Source organism: Mustela nivalis (genome assembly GCF_964662115.1).
Source record: "Mustela nivalis genome assembly, chromosome: 3".
In the NCBI taxonomy this organism is placed as follows: Eukaryota; Metazoa; Chordata; class Mammalia; order Carnivora; family Mustelidae; genus Mustela; species Mustela nivalis.
Window position 1 is genome coordinate 146547138 of NC_139022.1, and position 23095 is coordinate 146570232.

Below are 23095 nucleotides of genomic sequence, written 5' to 3' on the forward strand. Positions count from 1 at the left end.
TCAGAGGATGCTCTGTTCATCTTCCATCCTTCTTACTCACTGAGTATCCCAAATCTACATTGCCTCCAGGCCGAGGAGATAAAGGATTGAATTCAGTCCTAAAAATTAATAGGCAGTGTGTATCAGCTGGTTCCACAAGCTAGTGACATCATAAAAGCATTTGACTGAGGGCCAGCCTGGGTTAAAGGTCATACTGAGTTAACGTCTATCAGATTGAGGAGTGTGTTTGTCAGGACCCTTCATGTGGATGTTCCAGAACAATGACAATATGTAGATATCAGGGCTGAATGAAAATTGAGACATTCCCAAGATGCATAAACTGGATTTACAACCCCGCTCTGGCACCACCGCTTCCTCCATGGATCAGATCACAGAAGGATCTGATTAGAAATAGAATACACAGACAGACTATGTGACGATTTTGCAATCCTCTGCTTCAGGGCTAGCAGGCTGGATGTGCAAACAACACCATCAAATGATCCCCAAACAACATGTTAAATCCCTTTATGAACTATTTGGTACTATGGAGAAAAGAGAATTATGACATGAACATCAGCAGGAAAGGTGCAGTTATGCCATGTTACCTGACAAGATCCAACCTCCTGAAAACTGCTTCTGAGTCCAGAATGCCTACAGATCTTGGAGTCCGGCCAACACGCATTCAAATCCTGCTTTCGTCCCTGCCCAGGTGTCCATCCCATGACAGGCTGTTTAACTGTCTGGGTCTCACTTCCTTCATCTGTCACGTGGATATGAAAATGCCTCTTTGCAAAGCTATTGTAAGGATTAAAGAAAACTCTACACACACACATACACACACACACACACACACACACACACAAGTGCTTCATAAAACACATAATGAGGACTAAATAAGTAATAGCTATTACAGTTATATGAGCCAGACTGATGAAATGTTCTAGCCATTTTAGACGGGAGGCTCTAAAATGACTTTGTTACAAGGCTAGGAAGAGGGAATTCAACAAACCATTTTAAAGACTATTTCAGACACGTAACAAGACATGAACCCTTTATGGATCATTTATCAATGCTGAATACATGCCTCCTCTGATGTGGTAGAAAGAGATCTCGGCCTCGACTTACAAAAGCCAAAATTGCATTACTAAAAGTGCCTTGGGTGAAAAGAACGGTTGGTCAGTGGAAATTTCAGTTCTCTGTTTCCTACTACCGCTCTTGAAATTTCCATCAGTCCATTTGCCACATCACTCTGACTGCATCTCAATTCCTGCCCCAGCCTGTGCACAGTTCCCATGGCTATGCCCACCTTGTGTGCTCATCCATTATCTCACTCCTAAAATTTCTTTATGTTATGTAAATATTTGATTGTCCATTTTTTATAATAGAGCTTCATAAATTTATTAGTAAGGTCATTTCTAATGCGTGATAATGTGAGTAGGCATATTGCTTTGCAAACCTACCATTTATCGTGCCTTCTTCTTAGGCATTTACAAACACTTTTTATACATCTGTAGTAGTAATAACAATAATAGCTAATATTTATTTAGCACACATCATGTGCTAATAACACTACTAATTTCTAAAGATCATTAAATAGCATAATCTTAGTGACACTTGATGATAGGTACTATCATGCCCATTGTATAACATGGAAACTGAGATTTAGAAAAGTTTAATTACTTTCTGGTATCTATATAGCTACTATGCAGACGAACTGAAATTAGAGCTCAGTAAGTCAGATCTAGAACTTATGATTTCTATCACCTATTAATATTTAAGATTCTGTCTTATAGTTACTGTATAAACTCTTAATATTATTTTTCAAATATTTTAATATTATTTTTCAAGTAATTTATTTTTCAAACAAACCCCAAACCGGTAAAAGATCATGTCTCATTCATTTGTGTGTCCCCAGAGCTTTAATGAAGACCCTGACACATATACAGACAACCTTTGATGAATGAATAGATCAAGTGATTTCACACAAGACTGTACAATTTTAATTATATGGTATTTGTCTTTTTCTGACTGGCCTATATATACAATGGAATATTGCTCAGCCATAAAAAAAGAATAAAATCTTGTCATTTGCAGCAACACAGATAGAACTAGAGAGTATTATGTGTATATAATATTATATAGTATTATAGTATATAATATATTATATTATATATATTATAATATATATAGTATTATAGTATATAATATTATATAAATACTAGAGAGTATTTATTTTGTTTTTCAGTATCTGCCCTAACACTAACATGTTCATTTTTAAAAACATTCTGATCTATTAATTTAATACAAACCCCTTTGCTGGCTCAGTCTGAAGAGGATCTGACTCTTGATCTCAGGTCATGAGTTCGAGCTCCACATTGGGTGCAGAGATTACTTAAATAAATAAAACTTTAAAAAAAAATTTTTAAAGACCTGAGAACTATACATGAGCAATATTTAGTAGCCTAGTATTTTTTAGGTTCTTCAAAGTAAACTTCCTTGTCCCTCTCACGGATCTCTAGTTTACCCAAATCCAACTCTCTGCCTACTCTGTGCCTAGCCTCAGTAACCCAGTGTGGCTAGAGGAAAGCAAACCACCATACAACAGGTCTCACTTAGCACTCATTTCCAGTTACCTACAAAGGTCCCCTGACACTGCCTGGCAATCGTCATCTCCCTAGTCCATTCACTGTTCTACTGTCCTAGAAATTTATTTTGCGTGTCTCTGATTGAACCACAAATACCTCTTCTCCCTCCTCTCTCTCAGTTCTGGGCCTTAGTTCCAATGTCGCTGAGAAAATGGAAACCATCAGAGGAGTACCTTCCACGTGTTCTCCCCCACCAATTCTACTACTCTGTCTCCCCTGCCTTCCTGCCTCTTGGAAATGGTGAACTGCCCATGGTCCCTTCGGGGTCCCTTTGGGGACCAACTCCTCCACTGAAACATGCTTCCCATCTGCTCTCATTTAAATCAAGGTCATGGCTTCTACAGTTCTCCTACTCTCTTCTGAATCACCAGGTTTACTGTTTACTGGGTCAGCAGCATTGTTTTCTTCTTGAAACATTTTCTTCCCTCGGCTTATGAGAGATCACACCCTTTTGGTTCTTTTCCTACTTGAAGAGCTGTTCTTATTTGGTCTCTTTTGATGATTTTTTCTTATCTTCCAAAACTTTAAATGTTGGAGTACTAAGCCCTCTTCTGTTCTCTATCTCTACTCATACCTAGGTGAGCTCAAGACTATAAATTCCATATATACCTTCACGACCCCCAACCCCAATCTCTCCCCTGAACTCTTGTATCTTGAACATATTTCCACTTGAATGAGTAAAAGCATCTCAGATTTAATATGTCCAAAACTAAACTCTTGATTTCTAATCCCAAACCTACTCTGCTTCAAGTAGTACCCATTCCAATGAATTGCAGCTCTCTCTCTTGTTCAGGAGAAAAACTTTGGAGAGATCCTTGATTCTTTTCACTCATATCCACTCATTCCCTCAACAAATCTTGTTGGCGCTCTCTCAACAACAAATATAGAATGTGATGACTGCTCCCTGCCACTGCTCACACACACTAAGTAGAACAACTGACATACTACTTAGAGATCATTAGCTTCCCAACCGGTATCCCTGCTTCAACCCTTGCTCAACTTTGGTCTGCTCTCAGCAGAACAGCAGAGTGATCTTTTTAAAAATGTAAGTCATGCCTTCCTCTTTCCTTTCCTTTTCATTCTTTATCTCTCCTTTCCTAAAAACTGAGTTCTAAGACCATTAGAAGCAGAGCAAGGTAGGCATCCTCCTGATTGGGGGAGTTGTGGTGGCCCAGAGTGGGGCATCATAGACCAGAGTGGAGTAAGTAGTGTCCCCCTTGGGAGGACTTCCTGTCAGAGCCTTGAAGGAAGGGAAAAGTGGGGTGAAGAAGGCATCCATAGAGAACAATGGTCCAGGATAGGAAGTCACAACTCAAGCATAGTGCAAAGAAGACCAGCATGAAAGAAGAGTCCAGCAAGGGACATCAGAGCCCAAGCAGGGTAATAAGGACATCCATGCAATAGGGCAGTCTGCTGTAGGGTGTCCAACAGAGGGGTGTCCTGTGAAATATGAAGGAGTCCACATAGGTGTGGGGAACCAACAGGTATAAGGCAGTAGGCTCAAGAGCTCAAACAGGGAAAAGAAGACCTTCACAAGGGGGTGTGGCCAAGGAATATCAGAATCCAAGTGAGGTAAGGAGGATATCCGTTCTAGACACTGGAGTGTGTCTATACAGGTAAGGGACCAAGTTGCAGAAGTTAAGACCTAAGAAAGATGAAGAGCATGTCCACATCTGGGGCAGCTCAGCAGGGGGAAGTAAGAATTTGAGCTGAAGAGGTTTCCATGCAGAGAGACAGTTGCATGTGGGTGTCAAAGGCCAAGCCGAATGAGGGTCTATATAAGAGGAGCAGGTGGGTGTGATCTACTGGAGCTCCAGGGCAGAAACAAGAGCATCCATCAGGGCAGGTGCAACAGCAGCATCAGGAATCTGGATACCAACTGGGGGGTTGGTCAAATAAGTAAATGTATTTAGGGTACTGAGAGCAAATCTCCTCACTTTTAAGTTACAAATGTGGAAAGAGAAAAAAAAAAATAGAGTCACATTGGAATTAATAGATACTGGTGTGAGCTCATGGTTTCCAATATATACAGATAAAGAAATAGGTAGAGATATGTGTGTAGTTATGAATCAGTGTGTGTCTATGTAGCTGGATTTTTAAAAATTAAATTGAACAAAAAACTACAAAGAACAGATCCAAAGCATAAGTGCATAGAAAAGTTGAATGTAAAACTATCAAAAAAGATATACCATGAAAACTAAACTAAAGAGGAACTCAAGAGCCAAATTTCAAAGAACTTTATGTGACCCACTAAGGACTCCAGACATAAACACCATCATGGGTTGGGTAGTACGAGATACAGTCTGGTTCACAAGCAAGATGGGTTTATGGGTGAGAAATTCAGTACAGTAGCAACTGGATCACCCAAAGAATGCAAAAATTTCAGTAACTGGAACACTTTAACAAAAGGAGGAGAACTCATGCAACTGTGAGGTTAAGGTGTATTGTTCGTCTGAGGGAGGCCAGTGGACGGTTCATGCAATCTAGCACAAGGTGACATTTGCTTGGAAAATTCACCGGACCCGGACTCTGTCTCTCAGAAACACAATTCCAACATCCCAGAGTTTATCAGACTCAGGAAAAAATTACTCTGACAAAGCTCACAAGAGCCTGGTTTATAAAACCAACATGTATGATTCATTAACATTTAATGAGAAAAAAACAAAAATACTATGGGTCAGGCTGACCAGCCTATTATCTTCCTACACCTACATGTCAAGCCATACTAGAAGATGATCTAATGAACTTGGACCCCTATGTGGTTTTACTCGGCTCCTTCCCTTCCATCTTCCTTGTTGGCTCTTCTTTGCCTCACTTTTTATCTAGAGAGGTTAGCCCCAGGGTCCTGCAGGAACCCCCTACCCTCCTTGCCAGAGGCTTTGATTTGGCTTCGAGTACTGAGATGCACCAGCAGGAAATCAGAGGGTGGGAAAAAAGTAAAGTTGAGACGTTTCCTCCTGGTCTCTCCTTGCTGGGTTCCACTTCTCCTGGCAGAACCCTCATCCCTCGAGACCACTAGGAAACTCATCATTTAGGCTCCAGCATCACTGCCTGGGCCCTGAGCCTGCAAACCCCACTTCCTCCCCCTTGGGTCGTTAGCCTCCAGATAAGCAATTGTTTCCAGTTGTTGCTGGTCTCTGTGGACCACCTCAGTATCCAGTTTGTTCCCTCAACCTGCCCACACCTCTGTACGTCTCTTCATTAGAATTATCTGGGCTGACTTGCATTTCTTGCAGTCTGAATGAGTAATACAGTGTTTGTGGACCACAAAACACTTTTGTATTCTACTTAGGGTGAACAGCCATCTCCGTTTGCACAGGACTGAAGCAGGATTCAGAATGTTCTGTTTTCAAATCTTAAAAAAAAGAAAGAAAGAAAGAAAGAAAGAAAGAAAGAAAGCAAGCAAGCTGCTTAGGGGCACCTGGGTGGCTCAGTGGATTAAGCCTCTGCTTTCAGCTCAGGTCATGATCTCAGGGTTCTGGGATCAAGCCCCGCATCAGGCTCTCTGCAGAGAGCCTGCTTCCCCCTCTCTCTCCGCCTGCCTCTCTGCCTACTTGTGATCTCTGTCCGTCAAATAAATGAATAAAATCTTAAAAAAAGAAAGAAAGAATGTTCTGTTTTCCTGTCATGATGAGTTGGTCATCCTAATCCCACCTGACTTTGACATAACTTCTTACCACAACTATCTGGCTTTTTATTTCACTTTTTCTTGAAATTGATTCATTCCCCATTCAGGTTTCCCTCCCTTCTCCTATGATCCTCTGGAGTGTTTCTTGTGCTCCACATATGAGTGGAACCACATGATAATCGTCTTTCTCTGACTGACTTGTTTCACTTAGCATAGTCCCCTCCCGTTCCATCCATGTCGATATAAATTGAATTTAAATTTTTTAAAAAAAGAAATTGATTTATTTCATTAACTTGTTGCTTTTAAAAGAAACATTAAATCACTACTATAAATGGAAAACTAATATAACTTGCCTTTGATCGATTGAACTAAACATATTATAGAAACAAGAATAAATGGAAACTACATGATAATATAAGTAGAAATTATTATTTGCAAAGGGACATGGGCACGAATCCTGCTCTCTCTATGCTTGGTATTAAAGGCATTCAAGACACACACTGGCCCCAAAATTAAACTTTTTGCTTCGTGTATCAGAATGTGATCATATTTTTGCCATATGAGTCTATGTTATTTAAGGACGTGCATGTATTAGGTACATCATCTCGTCTCTGCCCTGTGGTATGGGTTCCATCCTTAGGGAAACAATGGTGTGGTGGAGGGTCAAACACCCAACAAAATCAGGCTCTACCACTCAGCTGTCCGACAGAAGACACTTTGCCCCTGGATGGTGCTGGGATGGATCATGACCAGGTGCTTCTGACTTTATTTCTATGAGCCCAAGCCCTATTCTAATGCACAAATCCTTTTCTTTGGATACAGCAATCCTTTTATCAGGAAATAACCAAGGCTTTCAAACCAGGGACAGCTTGGTCTCTTTTAAGTAACTCCATAAATCTCTAATCTGATAGAGTATGTTTATCACACATTTTAACTCTTAGAATACGATCTTATTTCTTTCCATTCTATGTTTTTAAAAGGTCATTCAAAATTACATCCGTGTTCTACCTGTAAATACAAAATACTCTGGCAACTTGTGGGAGTGGGAGTGGGTAGGTACATGTACAGTGACCAGGTCAGGTGTCATACAAGAGGTGACATTAGAACTCAGGCTACAAGATGAATTCGCTTTCTTTAGATGGAGAGAGGCAGCAAAGTTAATCTAGGCAGAAGGAACATGTGTGCAAAGGCAGAGAATAATGAAAAAATAAAATATATGCAAGAACTGAAAGGAGTTAACCATGATCTGGGAGTGGACTTTCAGAGGACATAGTTCCTGTGTAAGTAAAAGAACCCAAAATTCATATAATAGTAATCAGTATGGCATAGAGGTAAAGACGTCAGGATTTAAAGTCAGATTTGTGCTACTATCTCAGCTTCAGAATTCACTCTTTGTATGACCCTCAACAAATTCTTAACATTATAAGTCTCTGTTTCTTCACCTGGAAAATGGGAAATACTAATTCCATTTCATAGAATTATTATGAGGATTAAATTTAACAATATCCTTAGACCAGTGGTTCTCAACTAGGGGCAATTTTGCCCCTCTAGAGACATTTAGTAGTGTCTGGAGATATTTTTTATTATCACGCCTAGGAAAGAAGGAGAAAGTGCTCTTGGCATGTAGTAGATAAAGATCAGATGCTGTTTCAACACGCAGGACAACCTCCCGCAACAAAGGCTTGTCCCAACTAACATATTGAAGATGCTGAGGTTGAGAAACCCTGGCTAACCTAACACCTGGCTTACGGGATGCAGGAAATGTGGTCCAGAAAGAGAAGGAGGAGGAAAAGAAGGGGTGATACTGTACCATGCGGATGAGTTCAGCTGCCTATTTGGCAGATGAATGCCAAGCTCTTATGAGCCGCTGTCACCAAGTTCACCCCTCATCCCAGCCATCAGCTGAGTTTCTGCCAGACAGTTGATTGTAGGGTGACTAGATAAGAATTATAGACTGATGGGCCCGGGAAGAGGAGTCAAGCACCTAACCCACAGGGAAGTTTTCTAAAACAGGGAGAGTGACCACACCTCCCTATATCTCTGAACCATGGCCACCATCTCCTGTCCAATGAGCAAGTATCTCGGGGCTGAGAAAACAAATGGCAAGACTCAGTAACCAAGTTTGGCAGGTCATTCTGTCCATGAGTCTTGAAATAGTGAATCATCGTGACTCAGGTCTAATGGACCACACATGTACTTAAAAGGGACCTCGGAACACTGTTTAAACAGGTCTTGCCTATAAAACCCGGAAACCAAAAGACTTCTGATGATCCTTCCGTCCTGACTGACGATGGTGAGGCAATGCTAGGAGTGGCTAGGGACCGGAACAGACGAGGCCCTGGTGAGCATACAAGCTCGGTGATAGTGAAGCCTTTCTCAAACTAAGCTTCAGCTAACCACACTTTGGCAGAACAAAATACAGAAGCAAGGCTCTGCCGACAGAGGTTTGAGCCACAAACCAGCGAGTGATCTGCATGTATACATGATGCGGAAAGAACTGCTTGTCAGATGTTGGTTTTTCTGAGCCACAGCACACATGCGGCGGTATCGTCTTCAAATTAGGAAGGACAGTTGCATTCTTTGACTACTCAGGCATGCGAGGAATTAATGAGGGATAATGCCCTATGTTGACAAGCTAATGTCTCAGCAGGGAAGACCAATTAGGAAATGTGCCATTTAGGGTGCTGCCTATACTTCCAGAATCAATTTGAACAATGTCTTTGTTTGAACTGACATCTCAGGAAAATGGATAAAATACTGAGACTCTGGAGTCAGAATGGGGCTTGAATAGTAGCTCAGCCGCTCACTCACTTGCAATCTAGGAAAAGCTATTGAATGCCTCCAAATACCCATTTCCTTAATGGGAAGAATGGTAATAATGGCAACTGGAGATGATAACATTGGCGACTTCGTGGAGGCGTAGTGAGCACTGAATGGGATAGCAGGGTAACCCCTTGGTGAATACTGGCTGTCTTGAGGCAGTCATGGTCCACCAAGGAAATCACTCACCTTTCCTCCGCAGATCATCTCCTAGTTTTCAGCACAAGGGATACAGGTCTGTCAGTCACATCACGTGATGACAACTGTGGGTGGGGCGTAGGGATCCACGTACACTACACGTATAAGTGTAAACAGAAATGGTAACTGGTGATTTTGTTCCTGATTCTTCCAAGACGTGGACATAGCCTTTCTTCAGTTTAAAACGTATCCATTCAAATGTATGTCCTTTTCTTTTTCACATCCATATTGCCACCATTTGGGGAAGAATACATATTTCCTTGGAATGATTTCTTCCTCACACTCTTTTCTTTCTTAGCTGTGATACTTACCATCCCCTGTAGCATCCTTCAGGTTCTGAGAGCAACAGAAGCTTCTTGGGGAGAAGTTTGCTGTTGGTCACTGCACTCATTCAATCTCAGCAGCTACAATGAGAAAATGAAACCGTCTTTTCCTGAAGTTCAGAAGAAGCTAAGCTATCCCAAACACCGCACATTGGAACATAAATGCCTTGTGCTCGCTTTGGCGGCGTGTGTACCAATATTGGAACAATATAGAGACGATTAGCGTGGTCCCAGAGCAAGAACATGAATGCCTCAACTGAGCTTGAAGGGACGGTCTGTCCCCTAAACAAACACTTGGTAAATATAAGTGAGTTTCATTGATAAAGACAGAGCGGTAATAGGTTAGGATACTAGAAGGAGAAAAAAAGGAAAGAAAGGCTAACTTAATTAAAGTGACTTTTTCCAAGATTGTTTTGTGACTCGGAATATATAAGTCTTCACTGGTAAGTGAAACACGATGAGAAATGTCAAGAATGTTAACATTTTTGGAGGGCTTACTGTGTGCCAGGCACCAGTTTAAGTCTTTTTTTTTATATATATTGTCACAACAATCCAATAAGGCGAAAACTATGGCACCCTCTTTTTCCAAGATGAGGGAAAGGAAGTCTAGAGAGGGAAATTCCCAAGACTACACAGCTAGGAAGGGGCAGATCTGGAGTAAAGTCAAGCAGTATGAATCCAGAACCTTCTCATTCAACTCCTACACTTGAAAGCCTCTAAATGAAAAGAAAGGAATATCCTATCACACCATTTAAAATCCAGACAATAACCCATTTCACAAGTAACACTATGAAATGGAACGATTACTCTCCACATGTAACAATTTAAATGGTTTTGTTTCCAGCCAAAGATTAATGCTACATTTTAAGGAGAGGAAAGAGAATTTTTTAATTCACTAGGTTTGGACGGTTAGCCCACAATACATTCAAAATTTACTGATTATTCTTAATGAGAATTTTTTTTCTTTCAAAAGCTTAATATTTTTACCAAAAAGGAAGATGAGATTTTCTCCAAGTACTCTAATAACTCTAAAGAGCTGTCTTAAAGTTTTCTAATTTTTCATAGCCTTATTCTATTTAATTCACAAATTTTCCCCTTGCTTCCCCTTCAGTGAATAAACCATAAACCCAATCTTTTCTTCTGATTAGCTCACAAGCACCATCTAGTGAAGAAGCAGAATAATTACAGAACAGTTCCTGTTGCTGATCATGATTTAATCTGTACTAATTAAGCCTAAATGAGCACAGCACGTTTTTACCTCTGTTGTAAAACAGAATGAGATTTGTGAAATGCAAACATTATGACTAAGGTCAAAACTATGCATTTCAAGTTTTGTTGTTGTCTTGAATTTTTAGAAATTGAATTCTAGAAGTTGAATTTAGAAAATTTTTAAAAATTTGAATTTTAGAAATTCAGAGTTTTAAAAATTAGCATGCTTTCTATTTCCACTTCCAATTGGCCTTTCTACTACCAAACATTATGGGTCCTCAGACAGCATAAAGTGACACATTTCACTGTATGAATACCCCAGGGTAGTTTTGACATTTCATTTTCTATGTCAGTCCATGCACTACTTTCTTCCTCCTTCTTTTCATTATCACACTAACATGATTTTTTTTTTTAAAGAGAGAGAGAGCACACACACAAGTAGGGGGAGCAGCAGGCAGAGGGAGAAGCAGGCCTTCTGCTGAGCAGGGAGCCTGATGCGGGGCTCGATCCCAGGACCCTGGAATCATGACCCGAACCGAAGGCAGACACTTAACAACTGAGCCACCCAGGCGCCCCCTAACATGAATTTTTTAATATATTCACCTAACCATTTGTCAAGGACTGTCTCTGCCCTCAAGCTCACTGTCCAGGAGATAGAGACTTTAGGGAAATAAAGTATTACAGGTATTATGATAGAGGTAATGTGCTCAGAGACTATGTTAATTACAGTGGTAGTATCCTAGAGAAGAGACATTTTCCATAGTGGCCAATCACTGGTGTCAAATGTGACAGAGATGTCCAAGAAAATGGGTTCTGAGATTTTCACTGGGTGATAAGAAGATTGTTAGTGACTTTCAAGAGAGTGATTTTAGCTAAATAATTAGGATAGGAGCCAACAACAAAGGTTTCTAAGGAGTAAAGAGGGTGTCGGCAAAAGTAAACTACTCATCTGAGAGCTTGAATTGGTAAAGAAAGCTTCTTGGTTCTTTTTAAGATTTTATTTAGTTATTTGACAGAGATCACAACTAGGCAGAGAGGCAGGCAGAGAGCGGGGGAGGCAGGCTACCTACTGACCAGAAAGCCCGATGCAGGGCTCCATCCCAGGATCCTGAGACCATGACCTGAGCCGAAGGCAGAGGCTTAACCCACTGAGCCACCCAGGCACCCAGAAAATAGCTTCTAGGTAGAGAAGATAAACTAATGTCAGATTAATGTTTAAGTTCTCTTGTTTTAGAAAACCTTGATAACGTTTCACAATTTAGAGCAAAGAAACAAAACTATAATTAAAACCCAAGAGCATAGTGGTTTGTCTCCTTAGATTATTATAAAGCTTCAGCTATGCTCTGCCTCTAATAATCAATATTAATATTTAATATTTCATTTTAACTTTACATATACTAGATAAACAAGTACAGAAAGACAAGTTTGGGGGTAATATAGAGGAAGTAAAATGTGGCTTAGCATTCTTAGCAGAATTATTAGGCTAATAAAGAAGAAAAAAGAGTCTAAACTGTGAGGAACTGCCGAATGAAAGGAAATTTTCTGCAAAAATTCAATCAGCTCTGCTCTAACAAAGTAACCTCTATAGGACACAGGGACCAGCAGAAGACAAGGAAGATCTCAGATGGCAGCAAAGAGCAGGACCAAAATTGGGGCAGGCTGGAGAGAGTGTGCTTATGGAGAGACACATCATTAAAAAAAGGAAAAAGGAAGAAAAGGAAAACCCAGGAGCAGCCTGTACTTAAAAACTAGTTGTCCCTATCCTAGGAGCGAAGCACAGGATCCTTCTTGTGGCACCACACCAAAACAACAGACTCTGTATTTCTAAAAGGTGAAGACATCTTCTGGAAAAATCGAGTGCCAAATACATGAATGGAGGGAACAGATGTCAAAATGGTACATTAAACTGTACTTCTTGGCTTCTTTGTTCAGCATCCCTAAGAGTTCACAAATTGTATGTAGTTCCCATTTGACCAAGAGGTTGTTCTCTAAAAGTTAGCTGGTAAACCAGTTCTATGACTGCACAGTACTGTGATTCAGAGTAGAGCTTGACTGCCCGGGTTCCAGTCCTGACCCCACCACCTACTAAAGTCATTGGACTCTGAGCTTCTACAGCTGTTAAAATGGGATGCCTACTCAAAGGATTGTTCTGTTGTGCTTAATGAGTTATCACATTGATGTTCTTACAGTCACGTCTGGCACCTAGGATTCAACAAAGGTTAGCTATTATCATAAGTAGCATGCTGATAGGAATAGGAACCCAGTAGGTAGTTCCTAGAATAGGAGGGTCAGAGAGCTGTGGCTATGGAAAAGGCCAGAAGACCAATAAGTCACCAGGGCTTTGGTAAATGTATAGACAAACCTCTCTAAATACAAAACAGAAAACTTCTAACTGCATAAGAGAAGACTTCTAAGTGTTTAGCAGACATTTAAATTCCAAAGAGCCCACAAACCAAAACAATAAATTAAAATACTGAATTTCATTTTAAAATTCAGTGACCAGATGACAGTAGGAAATGCTGTCTATTATGTCCTTTCTTCTTGGAGCTTTACAATGAATGTTATCAGAATCTTCAATTAAAAAAAGAAAAATACCATTGCATTTTGTTTAATCCGGCTTTGCCTAAACTTTTTTGACCATAGAAACCGTTTTCCTCTTACCTGTCATTAGCGACACATTTTGAGAAATGCTTCTCCAGGTCAGTTACTTCCCAGATACTCTAAATTAAAGAATAAACAGCAGTTATCCCTGAGGAAATAAATGGACAAGGTTTTGATTTGACAACCCTCAGAGGATTATAAAAACGCTATTCATAAATTGAATATTGGCTAAATCATGATTGCCAGTCTTGCTCAACCCATTCAAAGTCAGAATAGCAATGTTAAAATAAAACATAAAGCTCCAACATTTCCTTTTTTCTGCTCACATTAGTAAACCCACTATGAATGATTTTCTGCTTAATTTTTACTTATTTTAATGAAGATAAATGTGAGAACTGCAAAGTGTATTAAAGCATTATAGTTCTGACTTAATATGGTGATCATTTAAAGTGGACACAAATATTAAATCCCTATGTTGTACACCTGAAAATAATACGTTATATTGTCAGTGGTACCTCAATTAAAATAAAGCATTACAGTTCTTTCTTAATAATCTGAAATTTAGTTATAAAAGAAAGGGAGGCTTTTAACTCTTATTGCATGGGAAAACAGGAATATTTATGGCAGCCCAGTGATGTTTTTACAAGGCGTGCTAGTACTCATGTGAACTCTTATTAGTTTTCTTGCTTCTGAGAAGGTCTTTATTCAGGGGTAAGAACTTAAGTGGATTAGGCATTGCAAGGGGGTCCATCATGCTTCGGTAAGTCTTAGCTTAAGCATAGCACTCTTAACAGATTTCCCCCCTCGAAGCATCTCTTAGGGTTTTTAGAATGCCAGGGGCCTGCTTTCTTGCCCATAATAGGACTGAAACACCCAGTCCAGGCACAAAACTGTCTAAAGTAAGAAGGTAAAAGAGAAGTCAATTGTTCAGAATCTCGGTTCCTCCATCCATTCATTCATTTCTCTAACACACATATATTGAACACATTCCACAGCTCGCAGTATATTCTAAGTATTGAGAATACTCCAGTGGACAAAAATCAGCAAGATCTCTACCTCCTTGGAGCTTATGGCCTCAGGTGGTATAAATGTAATATAAGTACATATAAAAAAGGTTAAATGGATATTGCTCTGGAGGAGGCATTTGGCTCCATGAGCACGTTTCAGCCCTTAATCAGGGCCTTCTGGGACACTTCCCTAAGAAAGTGGTAACAGAGCCAAGAACGGAAGGAAGAGAAGTAGTTAACTGGATGACAAAATAAGGGAAAGTCTTGCAGACTGACGTAAATGTGGGAGCAAGGCTCTCTGGCAAGGCAAGGCCAGCTCCTCTGAGCCACTTCCTGGGAGAGCAAAGTAACGAAGGAAGCCTGGCTCCAAGGTCAATGACAGGGAGCGATGTTGTATGTCCAAGGATAGTTGCGCATTCATCTTTGGAGATGGAAATTCTTAGCTTAGAAGGAAAAATATTGTTATTTAAGTACTGTTGAAGTGTCAAGTACCAGGACAGCCTAAGAAGAAAGATATTCTGGAGTAAACAAGGTTTCTACGTGTCTCCCAACTCTTGCCACCTGGAAAAATGACCACCCATGCTTGCACGAGGAAGGGGGAAGTGGAGACAATGAACCATAATAGAACCATAATAAGAGGGAATTTAAGGAAATGGGGAAAAGATGCGTAGTCAGAACTAAGTCAATGCATGGGTTTTTTTTTTTTTTTTTCTAAAAGAAGAAGAGAGAAGAAGGAGGAGGAGAGGGGGAGGGGGAGAAGAAGAAGGAGGAGGGGGAGGGGGAGGGGGAGGAGAAGAAAGAGAAGAGGGAGGAGAAGAAGGGGAAGAAGGAACAAAGTCTGTTATCAGCACTTTGTCATAGCTGTTTCAATCTTCCATTGCTGTATAACAAACCACTCCCAAACAACAAGCTGTTATTGTGCAGAATTCTGTTTATTAGGATTCTGGCAGGGTTCAGCTGGTGATTCTCCTGTTACAAGGATGTTGCTAATGCAGCTGCCTTCAGCTGCTACATCCAAGACAGCCCCTAATCCTCCAAGACTCTCTCCAGATTGCCTCTCATGATTCAGCCCAAGGTTCCTTATAGTATGACCACAAGTTCCCAAGAAGAAATTTTCCAAAAGGCCAGGTCCTGATCCACAAGCACTTGTCCAGCCTCCCTCTGCATATCACTTGTTAATGCCCGTTGGCCAAAGCGAGGCATGTGGGAAAGCCCAGAGTCAAAGGATTGATTCACACATGCAAAAACAAGAGTTCTTGGAATTTCTAAAAATGGTGTCAATTATTCTCTGTATGTGTGCATATTCTAGAACAAAAACATCATGGAAATTTTTAGTCTGCTCTTTTTTTTCATACCAGCAAACATTCTCTTCACACACACCCCACTCTATGCCAAAAAAAAGATATCTTTCACAAGTGTTTTAATCCCTATGACACTAGGTTGTGCTCTTTGGAAAAAGCATGGATCTATATGAAAGAATCATTCACTGAATTCATCTTTTAATCCATTGGCAAAGCTGGTGAGATGTGAGTCATCTAATTTTGATATTTACTAGGAGAAACGGTTGAAATTATTAAATAAGATGCTTGACCACCTGTAATTTCAATTGCTTATGCCATCCCAATTCCTTATCACCATTAATGATCACAAATTAGTTACATTAGCATTCATGACGTGTCATGAGGGACCTCGACCAGTTAAGTTTCAATCGGGGAAGCAGAACCACTATGAGTGATAGGAAAGAAGAGATTTACCAGGAACACAACTTGACACAATTGTAGATGCTGGGAAGAAGTGAAAGCCTCCAGCCCAACATGAGCTGAGAGAGAGTGAGGACACACTGGACCCCTCATCTGTCACACACAACAACACAGGTGACCTGCAGAAGCTGGTGCCCTTCCCAAATCCATGTACATGGTTTTGCCCAGAAAGCTGAGAAGCTGAAGAAAGAGATCCAACATGAGTGAGAAGAGCTGGGGTCCCAACTGAAGTGCAAGGTCAGCAAATTGGCCTGGAGATAAGTCCCCATGGAGCTGCAGCAGTCCTTGGGGGCCCGGAACAAGCCTTCAGAGTGGTATGGCTGCTGCTTTGCCTCATCTCCCAAACTTCACACAGTTTCTCTCGGGGTTAATGTAGGCCCAGACAAGGAAAGAAATTCTAGGAATGGTACTTCCAGATTAGCTAAATTGACACAAACCATACTGACTGTGGTCACCACCCATCAGAAACAGGCCTGATAGACTGATCTTCTGAGATCAACTCAGAAGTCAAAGAAGTCCCAGACTTTGGAAAAGGTAGAGAAACCGGTACTACTGAATAACCACTGTCAGTTTCAACCGACTCCACTATTTCTTGGTAACCTGAGGCTTCCATAACACAAATAGAGTTCCTCCTTCACTTGTGCTCTAAGATGGGGGAGAATAGATTGTGAAAAATGCTGGCAATGTTATTTTTTATTTTACTTGTGACAGTAGCATGAGGAAAGAGAGATTCATCAGTACCAAAATTGACAAATGACTACTGAAAGGCAATAGAAAAAATTTTTTAAAAAACTATGACTATTCCAAGACTCATGACTCCAAGTGTCCTCCCCACAATAACTTGGAAAATGACAGTCCTCTGGCACCAGGGTTTTATTTAAAATATTACCAACTATGAATTAAAAATATGTGTTGTTACATATTTGAAGAGAATTATTTCCTGTGAAAAACTGTGATTCAGTGAATTTTCACATGCTATCTCTTCCATTTAAAATGTTTTTCTACAGGATGGGATCAGGAGAGACACAAACTATAAGAGACTCTTAATCTCACAAAACAAACTGAGGGTTGCAGGCGAGAGGTGGGTAGGGAGAGGGTGGTTGGTTATAGACATTGGAGAGGGTATGTGCTATGGTGAGTGCTGTGAAATGTGTAAGCCTGATGATTCACAGACCTGTACCCCTGGGGCAAATAATACATATATACATATATGTATATGTACAAATAATACTTGTATTATTTGCACATTTGTATATGTACAAATAATACATATAATTAACATTATATGTTAATTAAAATAAAATGCTTGTTCTGGGACATCTGGGTGGCTCAATCGGTTAGGCATCTGCCTTCCACTCAGGTCATGGCCCCAGGGTCCTGGGATCGAGTCCCGCATCAGGCTCCCTGCTCAGTGGGGAGTCTGCGTCTCTCTCTGACTCTCCCCCCTTGGTTGTGCTCGCTCTCTCTCTCTCACTTATTCTCTTTCTCTCAAGTAAATAAAATCTTTTAAAAAATAAAATAAAATAAAATGTTTGTCCTTCAAAAGGCACAAACCTTGTGCCTAACCACCTCTTATTTATCTTCTAAAACACTTCTCTGCACAAGGTCCCCAGAATTCCTTCCTCTTACCCAGGCAGTAAAATCATTCTCTTTTATGAGCTACCTCCATAATTTGCAAATCATTTCATTTCTGCACTTCCACTAAGTTATAATTTTGCATCCCATATTTCACTGCAAGAGAAGATGCCACATGTATCTGCTCCCTGGCATAGCACATGTCAAACAGTAACTAACAGCTAGGCTTTCCATTGCCCTTGATCATATATTTTATAGATAGGAAACCCAATTGAGTCAGTGGTGGAGGGAATAGAATACAAAACATTGCAAGCACGGCATCTGGGTGGCTCAGTGGGTTAAAGCCCCTGCCTTTGGCTCAGGTCATGATGCCAGGGTCCTGGGACCGAGCCCTGCATCAGGCTCTCTGCTCAGCATGGAGACTGCTTCCCCATCTCTCTCTCTCTCTGCCTGCCTCTCTGTCCACTTGTGATCTCTCTCTCTATGTCAAATAAATAAATAAAATCTTCAAAAAAAAATTGCAAGCATAAGCAATTTCCTACATCACCTTGTGGTCTAGAAAATGTCATCAGTGCTACCATTAACTCTTTTTATGGCTTCTTCCAGTTTAAACAAAAACTCCTTACTCCACATCTTTTCCAAAAATCTCGTGCCAAACATATGTGATTCTTCTTTCCTTTGCCACCCCCTCTCCTCACCTGGAATCTAGAAGAACTAGCATAGTTTGGGTTTGCCCCACCTCCTGAATGCTCCCTCGGTCTCTCTTCTTTCCTTCCCCATTTTCCCCAGGCTGAGCAGTGGCCATTTCCCCCTCTAACCCTCTGATCCACCTGGACAAGACCTCTAACCCTCCAGACTCTGGTACATCAGGAACATCTTTTCTGCTAAGCTCTCTACGTGGTTGCCCCCTGTTGTCCCTTGCAGTTTATTCTACTTTCATACTCCAGTCGTGCCATGAAAATATTAAATCATGGTACTTTCGAACATATTTATTACCTTCTTTGTTCTGTTTGTTCAACTTCCTTTATTCCAGTGGGCGGGGGAAGGAGAATATATTATTCCAGAGGACCAAAAAGTTTATGCATAAATTAGGAATAGTGATATTTACCAGGCATTGTAATTTAAGAAGACAAATATAATTAATTGGCAGAAGATACGGTTCTTGTTGCTCCATCTGCCACAGGGTAATTAGGGGAATATTGTCATGTTTTGTGCTCCAATTTCCCCAGTGAAAATTACAATTAATAACATACACAGAAATCATTATTTTTAAAAAAAATATTTCATCAGTACAAAAAAATTAGATGGGCTATAAATTCTAACTGTGTTCTTAAAAAGACAATATTTATCAAAAGAACTTGGGGTTTGTTTGTTTTTTTTACCTTTTTGTTTTTATTTCAGATGTGCTCCAACTCACAACAATGGTTCAACTTTGGCTATAAATTTAATACCAAAGTGCTGCTGATAAACTAATAGATGATAGAGCACTTTACATTCCTCGTAGGGCAGAGGACCAAATGAAAAACCTTCCCCAAAACAGCTCAATGTCTAAAGTTTTAAAAAATAAAGGTCTCTGACCTGAAGCTCACTTTCAGTTGGTCTCAGGAAAATAATTAAATGGCTCCTCAGAATTTCTTTGGTTAAAGCATGGTAATCAATTCATTTAAAATTATATAAATAGAGTACTTAACTCCTTTCTTTGTAGAAATATTATTAATATTCTGTTCTCATAACAAAGGCTTTCACCCCAAATATAAATCGTAGGAGAAATTTGCCAAAATATTGAGAGGATGGTATCCTCCACCTTGTTCATTTCTTCCTTCCCATTCTACATGGCTTTAAACAATCTTAGAACTTCTTTCATTCCATTAGACCAAAGAGGAAGTTAGAGAATGTCAATGGGTAAAGATATCAGTAACCACATCTAAGTAAGAGGAATAACAACATCAGAGGATGCCAGACTAGACCGATGAAGACCGAGGACCCGCGCACTCTGCTCAGACATCTCTGTAACTCACCCGGCTCTCCACCCTACTTTGCCTCCGAGTGAAGATGTGCCCCCAGGAGTAGGAGGAGACGTTTTCAACAACAGGAACAATGGGAGTTCGAGAAAGGAATTCAATTCAGCTATGGAAAATAAAGTTGTATTTTGGTACATCAGAGTTTGTGGCCTGGGAGGTGGCAATTCACACCAAAACACTGTGGCCTGACTGTTGGGTGGGAGGCTGTGAGAGATCGAAGCAGGCATGGCAGTGCAGTAGGTAGACTCCGGAAAGCAAAACCCAGAAAGGCTGCTCCAAAGGCTTCTTGTTTCTGCTCCTAGGGAAGAAGCAATCCCAGGATTTAAGCTTTTGTGCATGAGGCAAATAGCAGCAGGTGTTTGGAGAGAGAATGGGTGGAGAGGCAATCATGACAGAATAGGCAGCAACTTTTGTGGTGCCATATGTGAAAAATATACTTTAATCGTTTAGTATGACAAGGTTCCTCCCTTTCGTGAGTGCCCACTTTCCTTTAGCTACTTTTGCTTGACAAACATCAACAGAGTGATTGAGGGGACCTGCTGCCTGCCAGGTCGAGGGTGCCATTTTCTGTTGTAGGAGGCCCTGAAAACTCACAGGAGGTGAACAGGATGGTGCCCAGCATGAACTGAGCACTTGTTAACTAGTAGCTGCTGTTAATATTACCCACTGAGCTACTAAAATAAGTAAGAGAACAGAGTCTCTCTATCTGGAATTAAAAAAAAAAAAAAAGTTAAGATAATCTTCCAGATACTGAGTCCTAAACAGAAATCCATGTGGACCACACACAAAAATCATTACCCTCCCTCCACATCCATGAGAACATACTTAGTAAAATGCCTTTATGTTTAATTAAGCAAAAGGTGAGACCCTCCAGATATTAAATGTTATCCAATGTGGTTCATTATGTAGAACATAGTAACACTTTTCATAGTGATGCCATCATCCAACCACTTGTCCTATATTCAATCATCAAAGATCACCCATTCGTGATGCTTACACAGACAGTGTTCTAGCTGAGACAGTATTCTGATCCATGACAACAAGGACCAAAGTAGTACAGATACGCTAAAATTCTTACGTGTAGAATAAGACTTTCGTAAGATTTTGTCATAGTCTTTGAATGTTCTATTGGTCTCATTTACAATGATGATTTCTAATCCTTATCTGACCATGCATCCAAGTTACTATAATTATACCTAACACTAATGAAGCAGTTATCCCTAATCAGATACAAGGGTGTGGACCTAAAGGACATCTACATTTCCATGCTCACAGATACCCCAATGGGACAAAACCACAGAGCTGGCTATAATTTGCAAGAACAAAATTTTCCATGAATCAGTAAAGCCCTGAAAGCTTTACAAGGCCTCTTCTAGAAGGAATGATTTCTGAAGCATAGTGTTCCAGTAAACTTAGAGAGCAGTGACAAAGCATTCTAAGATAAAGCCATGACATGCTGTTTCCTCCCTCTGGGGAAGAAGTTACTCCCTCTGACATAATACGAGGAACTTACCCACTCAGACTTTCTCCCATTTCTCTAGAGGTTCGAGGTGACCTTTCAGTTTGAACCCAGCATCTGTGTGTGTGTGTGTGTAGTGGAGGTCGAGAATCACAAGGTCTGGATGGAATTCACCAGGCACAGCCCCTACTACTCTGTGTAAGCACCAGACTTGTACGGAAAATGGACTTCCTTAGAAGGGGGAAAAAAGCAAGGCTGGCTGACAACTGTTCACTGGCTTTTGGAAAATTGGATCCAGAAAGGGCTGATTTAGATGAAAGTTTACTAGCTAAATCTAGGTCTACACCTTACTGGAGATGTTTCCAAATTTCCAAACAAAAGCAAAAATTCTTTTTGCCTTTTTTTTTTTTTTTTTCCTGTAGTAAGCCAAAAACAGAGTGTGTGGATGAGGGGGAATATGGCCTTCTTTTAATTTCTAAATGTTCCTTTTCCATGGGTTTTTCCTATTCACTATATATCAAATCACTGTGCTGCTGTGTTTTTCAATGTCCCAAATGCAGCAGGAAGGAGGAGGAGAGAGCTCTTAGATCTTCCTCTTCTGTCTTTATAACAAATAGGAACACCTCCAACCTCTTGCTCTAAGGTCTCATTTCCAATTCACGTCTCTCCATCACCGTGGGAAGTGTAGCTACCATCTTCCCACATGTCACCCAAATCTACATCATTTCAATTCTTCTCAACATCTGTGACAACCACTTTTACTCCTCACCATTCTACTGCTGCCACATATACTTCTCCCAAACTCGGAGTCCCTGAGGTGAGCTGGATCCCTCCCGTGCCCCCATTCCAGTACCTTCAAATCTTTGTTATCCACAATGACCCACACAACACAGCCCAAGCACCTAGATCTCTGAAGGACTGGCTTGGTCTCTGAGCAAAATATGAAATATCTGGGGCAAACTGGACTCCATATCCTTTATGCTATCTTTTCATTAGTTATTATTCTTCAGAAATGGGCTTTTGGAAGGAATTGGGAAATAGAGTTCAAAGTTATGATCTTTGGCAAGGGTATGAAGTACAAATATTTTATATAGAATCAAGTAATCATCTGCTTTCACAATCAACATGACAGAGATGTAGTATTTCCCCACTACTTCAGTTCAAGCTTTTAAAGTTCTCCATAATCATAAACTGGCCTATCTCTACCTATCCAATGTAGTTTTCCACTCTTCCTCCCAAAAATTATGTACCAAGATCCAACTATCTTTTTCTACCACTATCTTAATTATATGCCAGAGTTTCAAATATTAACATTCTAATTACTGTCTCATCAGCTATATCACTGTAAACTATATCACTGTAAACTATATCACTGGAAAGCTAGATCACTGGAAACCAAAAGGTTTCCATCCAGAATTACAGTATACACCACAGTAAATGTTCATATAACCACCTCAGTCGTGAACAGTTCAATCCCTTAGTCCAATATGGAACTTCGAAAAGTTTAAGAACAGCAATCTTAAGTGCTTTGACATTCAAAGGTTACCATTTCTGCTCCTTTACTAAACTAACACTTCAAAAGTTTCACTTAAAGGAGCGCCTGGGTGGCTCAGTGGGTTGGGCCTCTGCCTTCAGCTCAGGTCATGATCTCAGGGTCCTGGGATGGAGCCCAATGTTGAGCTCTCTGCTCAGCGGGGAGCCTGCTTCCCCTCTCTCTCTGCCTGCCTGCCTACTTGTGATCTCTCCCTCTGTCAAATAAATAAATAAATAAAATCATTTTTTTAAAGTTTCACTTTAAAAGTTTTCCCCCTCCTTGTTAATTAAATTAATGCTTCCTTCCTTTGAAGATTTAGATTCTTTGAGAATCTAA

At 40.4% G+C, this 23095-nt stretch overlaps 1 long non-coding RNA gene across 1 annotated transcript; it reads right to left on the minus strand.

Annotated features, from left to right (window-relative positions):
- Positions 1-5900: 5900 nt before the first annotated feature.
- Positions 5901-19792, minus strand: LOC309861366. The gene is made up of 4 exons (XR_014309899.1): positions 19764-19792; positions 13464-13551; positions 9582-9674; positions 5901-5979 (listed from the first exon to the last, which is right to left on the minus strand). It is a non-coding gene; the product is annotated as an uncharacterized lncRNA (long non-coding RNA).
- Positions 19793-23095: the final 3303 nt, after the last annotated feature.